This window comes from Meleagris gallopavo, chromosome 22, assembly GCF_000146605.3.
Source record: "Meleagris gallopavo isolate NT-WF06-2002-E0010 breed Aviagen turkey brand Nicholas breeding stock chromosome 22, Turkey_5.1, whole genome shotgun sequence".
NCBI classification, from domain to species: domain Eukaryota; kingdom Metazoa; phylum Chordata; class Aves; order Galliformes; family Phasianidae; genus Meleagris; species Meleagris gallopavo.
In genome coordinates, this window is record NC_015032.2 from 5,749,898 (window position 1) to 5,757,834 (window position 7,937).

The window sequence follows — 7,937 nt, forward strand, 5'->3', positions numbered from 1 at the left end:
CCCTCCCCGCCTTTCCTCGGCCTCCGCCTTCCGCCAGCGGAAACGGCGGCGGGTGACGTCAACGAGAAGGGGATGAAATGGCGTCATAGGGGCGGAGGGCTCGGAGCGGCGGTGCTGTGCGGGCGGCTGGAGGGAAGGGGGCAGCAGCGGCACGGCCTTGGCATGGCATGGCATGGCATGGCGTGGCTTTGGCCCGGCCCGCAGCACCCGGGGCCCCGCTCAGCTCAGCTCAGCTCAGCTCTGCTCTGCTGGGTGCATGGGTACAACCTCCCCTGGCGCAGCTCCGCGCCGTTCCCTCAGGCCCTGCCGTTGTTACAGAAGGCAGAGCTCAGCGCTGCTCCTCCTCTCCCCGTGAGGAGCTGCAGTGCCTCTCAGCCCCCTGTGAGCCAAATGAACCCAGGGACCGCAGCTCTGGATGCCTCTCATCCCCAGTGCGGGGATTTCTGCAGGGAGGTGCCCACCTGCTGTGAGCAGCACTGAAACTGGGAAGCGATAGCAGGGGCAGCACAGAGCCAGCGCTCCTGCAGCCCACAGCTATTCGCCTTCTGCTTTCGCTGTCTGTGGGGCTGCTGATGGGCTTGGAGTCAAAACCCCCCAGCCGTGTCAATGGGGGTTCTGGTCTGGTTTGGGGAAGCCCTCAGCCATGTGCTGGAGAAGCCCTGGGTAGCTCCACTGATAGAAATCCTGCAGCTCACTCCAATGAAAACCCCACTTTGCTCTAATTGTGTCACCAGCTACTTTCATCTCCAGAGCTGTTTCTACCTGGTCTATTTTCATTGCCCAAGATGAGCGTGAAAAGGGAAGCGAATATAAATGGGGAAACGTGCATTAATTTTTCAGAGCTGTTTCCAACAGCACATGCTGCGCATCCGAGCAAAGGGTTTGCAATTAGTATTGGTGAGAGCTGCTGGAAACACCCAGTGAGGGCTCAGCAGGTCATCCCAGCACCCACATCACAAAGCACCTGGCCACCCTGAGTGCTTCCTTTTGCTGCAAAGAACAGGGAGCACGATGAGAGCTCACTCTTTTATTGCTGTTTTTATGTAGGGGGGTTATACAGAGTCTGGCACTACTCTGGTTTCAAAGCTGGGCTCTGTGGAAATCCAAGTGTTGAACCCACATGGAAATCCGGAGCAGAGGCAGCAGGAGGCGCAGGGCCTGGCTCACAGGGAGAGCTGCAACAGCTCTGCCAGGAACAAAAACCCAATTCAGCTCCAGCCCTGCTGCTGCCAGCATCAGGGTGTGCCTCCACGGGAAGCACCACATTGCCCTCCCAGCACCCGCTGCTCCCACTGCTAATTTTGCTGTACCTTCAAGCGCTGGATTTTAATTAAACATATTCCGGTGCCAATTCGAGTCTCCATCCCAAGCCCTGCATGTGTATTGGGGTGGGGAAACAGAGAGCAACCCTGCGTTTGGAGTGGGAAAAAACCTCCTTATTCCAGGATCACTGCTGCTGTTCAAAGCGACTGTGGCTCTGTGAGGGCCAGGATGTGGGGCAGGGCAGGAATTTGGGGCAGCAGCAGCATGCTGGATTCCTCCCTGTAACAGGGGCTGAGGCTGGCTCTTGCTGCTGTCATCCCCAAGCTGCCAGCAGAGCTTTCCTGAGGTTTCAGCCACAGCTTATGCCCTCCATGCTGCCCCCAGTTCTCCTTTTGCTGCTGGGATTTTCACTCTCTTGGGGGTTTTCTTTTGAAATGTCAGCCTGGAGTCAGTTCCCATCACTGATGCCCCCTCTGAGCTGCTTTGGCTCCCACACAGAGGCAGTGGGGAGGGATGTGGATGGCTGTGATGGCTGCAGGGATGTCATGTTCGGGGGGCAAGCAGCATCATCCCTGTGCCTGGGCACCTCTCTGTGTCACAGCAAGGACACGTCCCCTGGCAGCACATTGCCCACAGTGCACAAGTCACAAAACACGGCTGTTTCCCAGCAAAGCCAGAAGCTGTGTTCAGCCCTGCAAAGGGAACTGTGTCCCAAGGCTCTCGCCATTCCTGTTTGCCCCAATCCTGGATACCCCAGGAGGGCACGGACGTTTCCGGGCTGTTTTGTGCTCAGGCAGGCGCTGCAGCTCTGCTGCTTCACTTGGAAGCTGACACAAGCTGGGCTCTGTGCCCCTTTTAGAGAAAGCCCTGACCTAGATTTCACTGCCCACTGCAAAGCTCTAGCTGTCGCTCCTCCCTGCAGCTGGAAAGGGCCCAGTGGAGCAGTCCTGGCTTGCGCTTGTTAAGCTGGTGGCTATTAGCCCTGCAGGGAACGAGCCTGCACAGGTTGATGGGCCCCTGTCACATTTTGCTTCTGCTTCCTAGGCACAAGGTACTGCTGGAGCTCACTGCTCTGCAGGAGGCCACCCTGATGCTGCAGTGACAGCTCTTGGCCCCACCTGCTCTCCCCATAGCCACATCCCCATCCATCCATCCTTCCATCCATCCGTTAATCCAACTGCTAGTCCTTCCACCCACCCATCCAACTGTCCCTGTGTCAATCTACCCATCCATCCATGTGTTCTCCCACTCCTCCATCCACCTACACACCAGGAGCAGAGCAGGTGCTACCATGCTGTCCCCATGTCCCCACTGCAGCTCCCTGGCAATCTGTCCCACTTGGCCTCCTTTTTGGCCACAGTCCTTCTAAGTTGCTTGCTATCTCCCATACCAGGCTGGCATTTACATGGGTGCATCACCCGTGCACCTAAAAAAGCCCCAGAGTGCTTCAGGTGGGAGGAATCTGCTTCCTTCAGCCCATTTTTGGCAGCACTGGGGCCATGGGCTGGCAGTGATGGTGACATTCCTCTTTCCCAAACCAACCACTGTCCCTTGCACGCTGCAGGGCTTCGTGTGCTGCCTTCCTCTTTTCTCAGCACCCGAAATAACCCCCGGGGCCACAGCAGGGGGATGCCAGAGGTGACACTTCCTCTTTCTGAAACATCACTGGGGAAGGGGTGGGGTGGGGGGGATGCAGGCACAGCTGGATCCCGATTTTTCCTGCTGTGTTGGGAACCCCCAGCTAGCAGCCAGGCTGTCCCATCGGATCCCCCTTGCTTCTGAACCTCGAGCTTCTCCCTGTCCCAGGACCCCATAACAGGAGCACAGGACAGGGCTGGAAACAGGTTTTAGCTTCTCTCTTTTCTTCTGGGGCTAGTTTCACACGTCCTCTTGGAAACAGAGCCTTAATTTCTGTCCCCTTATCATGGCTCATGTGGCTGCCCTCAGCCCCGAAACAGCCCTGGGGCTGCATGGGGATTGCCTGAGCACCATGTCCCCACTGTGGGTTTTCTCCCTTTTCTCCCTTTTCCCCACCACGTCACACTTTCAACTACTTCACACCACTCCTCTCCACCCCCAGCACTGGGAATTCCCCTGACAGCATTTGGGGCAACACTGCAGTGGGGATTGTCCCTCTCCAGCTCTACAGAGTCAGCCCTGGAGTCCCCACAGTCCCTTGTTCCACAGTCCTTGTACACCCACAGGGCTCTGCTCACTGTTGGCACCATGCACTGCCATGGGGCAGTGGGCACCTGAAGGATGGAATGTACTCCCATGGTTGCACTGCATGCCCAGGACCTTGTAGTGCGAGGCATCATGGCCAGCCCTGCAGCATCCCACTGGGACATAGGCTGGAAATCCACTCCTCCTCTCTTCTGCCTGATTTCCCCTGCTCTGCCCAGGGCTGTGTCCCATCCCGCTCACCTCACCCTGGGACCCATCCGGTACCATCTGCTGCCTGCAAACCCTCTGCTCCCTAAGCTGCTCTAATCCCTCAGATCCTATCTGTGTCGTGGTGTGAGCTGGCAGCCCCGGGCATCTCCCCCAGGGTTGTGGGGATGAGTACCCAGGGGTTTGGTGACATTACCCCACGAGAGGGGAGGGAGTGGTGATGGAAAACGCAGAATGCAGGATTGATGCAAAATGCAGAATGGGTGCATTTTGGTTTTATGTGGTTTTCCAAGAGAAAAAAGAGTGACAAAATGTGCCCAGAGCCCCTCCAGCCGCTCCCCGCTCCCTGCCCAGTCATGGGGTGAGCTGTGTGCCCCCAGCAGCAGGACACAACCCCCAGAATGTGGCTTGGCAGGAGAAGAAAGGGGGCAGGGGAGTGGCGTGGGGCCGGGGGAGCCTTCCTGGAGGGCGTGGGGTGGGAGGAAGTGCTGCAGACAGCTGCACAACATCTGGCAGCACTGCAGCCCCCGGGACCCCAAGGCTGCCGAGCGGGCTTCCTGCCCCCCCGCTGCCAGATGTGCCCCCCGCATCCCACCCTTCCCTCCAGGCCGTGCCCCACACCTGTGTCCCTCTCTGCCCTGCTGCTCCCATGTCCTCCTGGCCCCGCAACACCCATGAGAAAGGCGGCCCCATCACCTCCACCACCTCCATCCTTCCATCCTGGAAAACCCACCCAAAGGAGCATGGCCCCAATTCAGAACCGGTTATGGCTGTGGGGTTTGGCCATGGCCCCGTGCCTGGGATATGGGTTTGGCCGTGGTATAGGGAGCGCAGAGTGCTAGCGCTGCCCACCAGCAGCCCCCAGCCCCACGGTGTAAGGCTGGATGGTCCCTGACCCCGATCCCATGGTGCCTGACCCTGCAGAGTGCCGGGTGAGGTTGGAAGGAAGGGATGAGCCCCAGGCAGCAAAAATAGCCTCTGTCCTTCAGGATTGCTTCATGGGATTAAAAATAGCGGTGTTCCCAACAGCAACGCTCAAGGGGACCCAGGCAGAGGGGACAATTGGCTTTAGAGTCCTTGGTGCCACCATGAGAGGGTGGTGCAAGATAAAATCCAAAGGAAAAGCGTCTGTGTCCCCAGCTGGGAGCTGGGAAAAACCTTGGGAATGGGGCTGGGGCATAGACACAGCCCTGACCGCAGTTTGTTGGGATGCACAGGGGATGTGGTGCTCCCCCCGCATCCCTGTGCCCCGTGGGGCCGCGCTCCTGGCTCCCTGGGACCGGTGTCCGGGATCGCTCCCACGGCCAGGGGGCGGCGGAGGTGGCGGCTCAGCCTCCGGAGGCAGGAAGTCAGCACTCGGGGTATGCGGGGACACGGGGACAGGGGGACGTGGGGAAACAGGGACGTGGGGACACGGGGACGTGGGGACACGGGGACATGGAGATACAGGGTGCACAGAGAGCCGCAGGGATGTTGGCCCGGTGGGACATGGGTGACATCTGGAGCCCAGTTTGTCCTTTGGGCGAGCGTTGCTGGATCCTGTGCCAAAACCCCTCCCAGCAGCACTCGTCCCCATTTCCACTGCTCCCCTACGGGTGAGCTGCACGGCTCCTTCCAGTGCCGCAGGGAAGTGGCACCGAGGGCAAGATCCGGTGTCCTGATGTCCCCGTGTCCCCGTGTCCCGATGTGCCATTGTCCCTTCCCCTGCCATGTCCCCAGCACAGCACTGACTGCAGGGTCTGGCGTTCCCCCTCCTGCTCTCTCCTCAATGCTCCCCTCCCCTCGGGTCTGGGAGCCGCTTTTCTTTCTCTCCGTGTTTTCTTCCCACGTTTCCGCTCGCCATGGCAGCGCTGCGCTCTGAACAAGGTCTGCTCGGAGTGAGATCTCCTCCTCCTCCTCCTCCTCCTCCTCCTCCTGCAGCAGCAGCAGTCCTGGGCAGGGTGCAGTGGACAGGAGCTGCAGCATTGACAGCATTTCAGCAGGACCATTGCAAAGGGTAAATCTCAGCTTCTTCCCTAAAAACCAGCTCAGGATCTGCAGCAGGCATTTTGCTTCCATCCCGTAACAGAAATGGGATGGGCACAGCCCCAGACACCTTCCAGCCCCACGTGGGGCACGCAGAGGGACACTGGCACTTGGTGCATCTCTGAGCATCCCTGAGAGCGTGTGCATGGAACGTGTGCTCACGGCACGTGCCTTCACCTGCACTGTGGGCCAGCTCTGGGGGACATGGATTGGGGTCATGGGATGTGGACATGGGGTGGGGCCATGGCCACGGAGGGGGGATGACTCTCCCTGGACATTATCCAGCCCCAGCCAGGCATTATCCAGCTGATCCCGCTCACAGTCCCTAAATCCCTTATGGGGGTTACAACCAGCAGCTGCCAGCCCTGATCCCAGGAAACCCTCCGTGCCCCTGCTGTGCTCACATAGGGTGAGACTGGAGTCCCCCATACCGCTGCTCCCTCCCCTCTGCCTTCCCCCGGCCCCAGCCTCATGGCTGGGAGATGAAAGCAGGGCTGGGACGCGCTGCCCTCCCACATCCTTCCCTGCAAATTCCTCTCCCTCCTTCATCTCTCCGGGGGTGCCCGGCTGCGCTTATCACCACTGTGGAGAGGGCCGGAGGAGACCTTCGCGTTTTCCCCTCTGTTATAAATAGCATGAGATTTATTTTCTGGCAGTATGGAAAGCCCCCGGGGCGTAAGAGAGGAAGCAGACGGGCTGGGTGGGGGGCGGGCAGTGGGGGGAGAGTGAAAAGGGCAGGAAATAACCCCCCGGCTGCAGCGGCCCCGCAGAGGGGAAAATGCTTCGATGCAAACAGAGTGTGGTTAATATGGAAACTCCCAGGGCAGAGCCGTGCTGCCCCGTGTCCTGCTGTCCAGCCCTCAGCCGTTTCCTGCCCCAGTCTGGGCACCCACCCAGCACACACCCCCCACCCGGCGGGATGAGCATCTCCAGCCTTACTTTATACAGGAGGAGATGGGGACGCTTATGGACCCCCTCAGCCCACGGCCTTCCTCACCGGGCAGCTCCTTGGGCTTGTCCATGACCCCTACTCAGAGGCCGAGCACTGTGTGAATCACAGCAGCCCGCTCCATAAATCACTGCAGCTGGTTCCCAGAAGATGCTCTCAGTGACCCCAACCTCACTGTGCTCCCCCACGGTCCCCCAACCCACCCCCGCCGATGTCCCCATGCCACCCCCTGTACCTTCCCTTGGGACACCCAGCGCCTCGCATCCCTCCCTTGGTGTCACACCCCACTGACCCCAGCCGCCCCCGGTGACCTCTCTGTGCCATCGGGGGGGGTTTGTTCCTATTTCCTGGGGACGTTTTGTCACAGACTTTCCCCCTTCCCCAGTCCCCGTGTTATCGGCCCAGCGATGATTTCCTCCCTGCCCACCCACCTGCTTATTTTAGCCTCTTCTTCCTTCCTCCCAGCTGCTCTCCAGCCCCGCTCCGTCCCTGCACCCCCCAGCCCTGTGCCCCCCCAGCCCCAGCCTGCCCGCAGAGCCTCTATTTAAGGCACGATCTTTAAATTGAAGCCTGTAGCCACTGTTCAAAGCTCCTTGGCTCTCTGTCCCGCTCCTGTCCTCTGCCTGAACTCTACTGCCAGCCCCACTGCCTGTGCCCCCCCAAAAATATTTGCTGGCTTTCTCCAAGGCAAAGCACTTGGCAGCGAACCCTCATCTCATGAGTGACAGCCTCACACCCGGCGTCCCTGCATGCAGAGAGGGTCCTGGCATGGGGACATCCGCGGGGCCGGGAGGTGCTGGCAGTGATTTATGGCAGTCAGCGTCCCCGTGTCCTTCAGGAATGCATCCCCTCAGTGATGTCCCCGGGGGAGGACGCAGCCCCCAGAGCTGCTGCACAACACTGCCACAGAACAGTGGGGACATGGAGACGTGGGGACATGGGGACACGGGGACACGGGGACAGAGGGACATGGGACGTGCTCCCCAGCAGCCTCACCCCATCCCCAAGTTCGAAACACAGCAGCGCTGGCACACAGGGGGCACATCTGCTGTCCCCACCCAGGCATGGTGCCGAGCTCAGTGCGCCTCGCATGGCCGCAGCACAGGTCTCTGCGTGGTGACAGGGACGAGTGGCTCAGGCGCTGTTTCCAAGGTAACCCCGGATGAGCGCGGCCTCCGCATCCCTGCGTGCCCCCGCAGATGGAGGAGCCTCCGGGGGCCTGGCTGCAGTGGGGGCTCAGTGAGGGCAGCAGGGCTGGAGGCAGGGCTGGCTTGTGGGGACAGGATAGGGATGGGATGGGATGGGGATG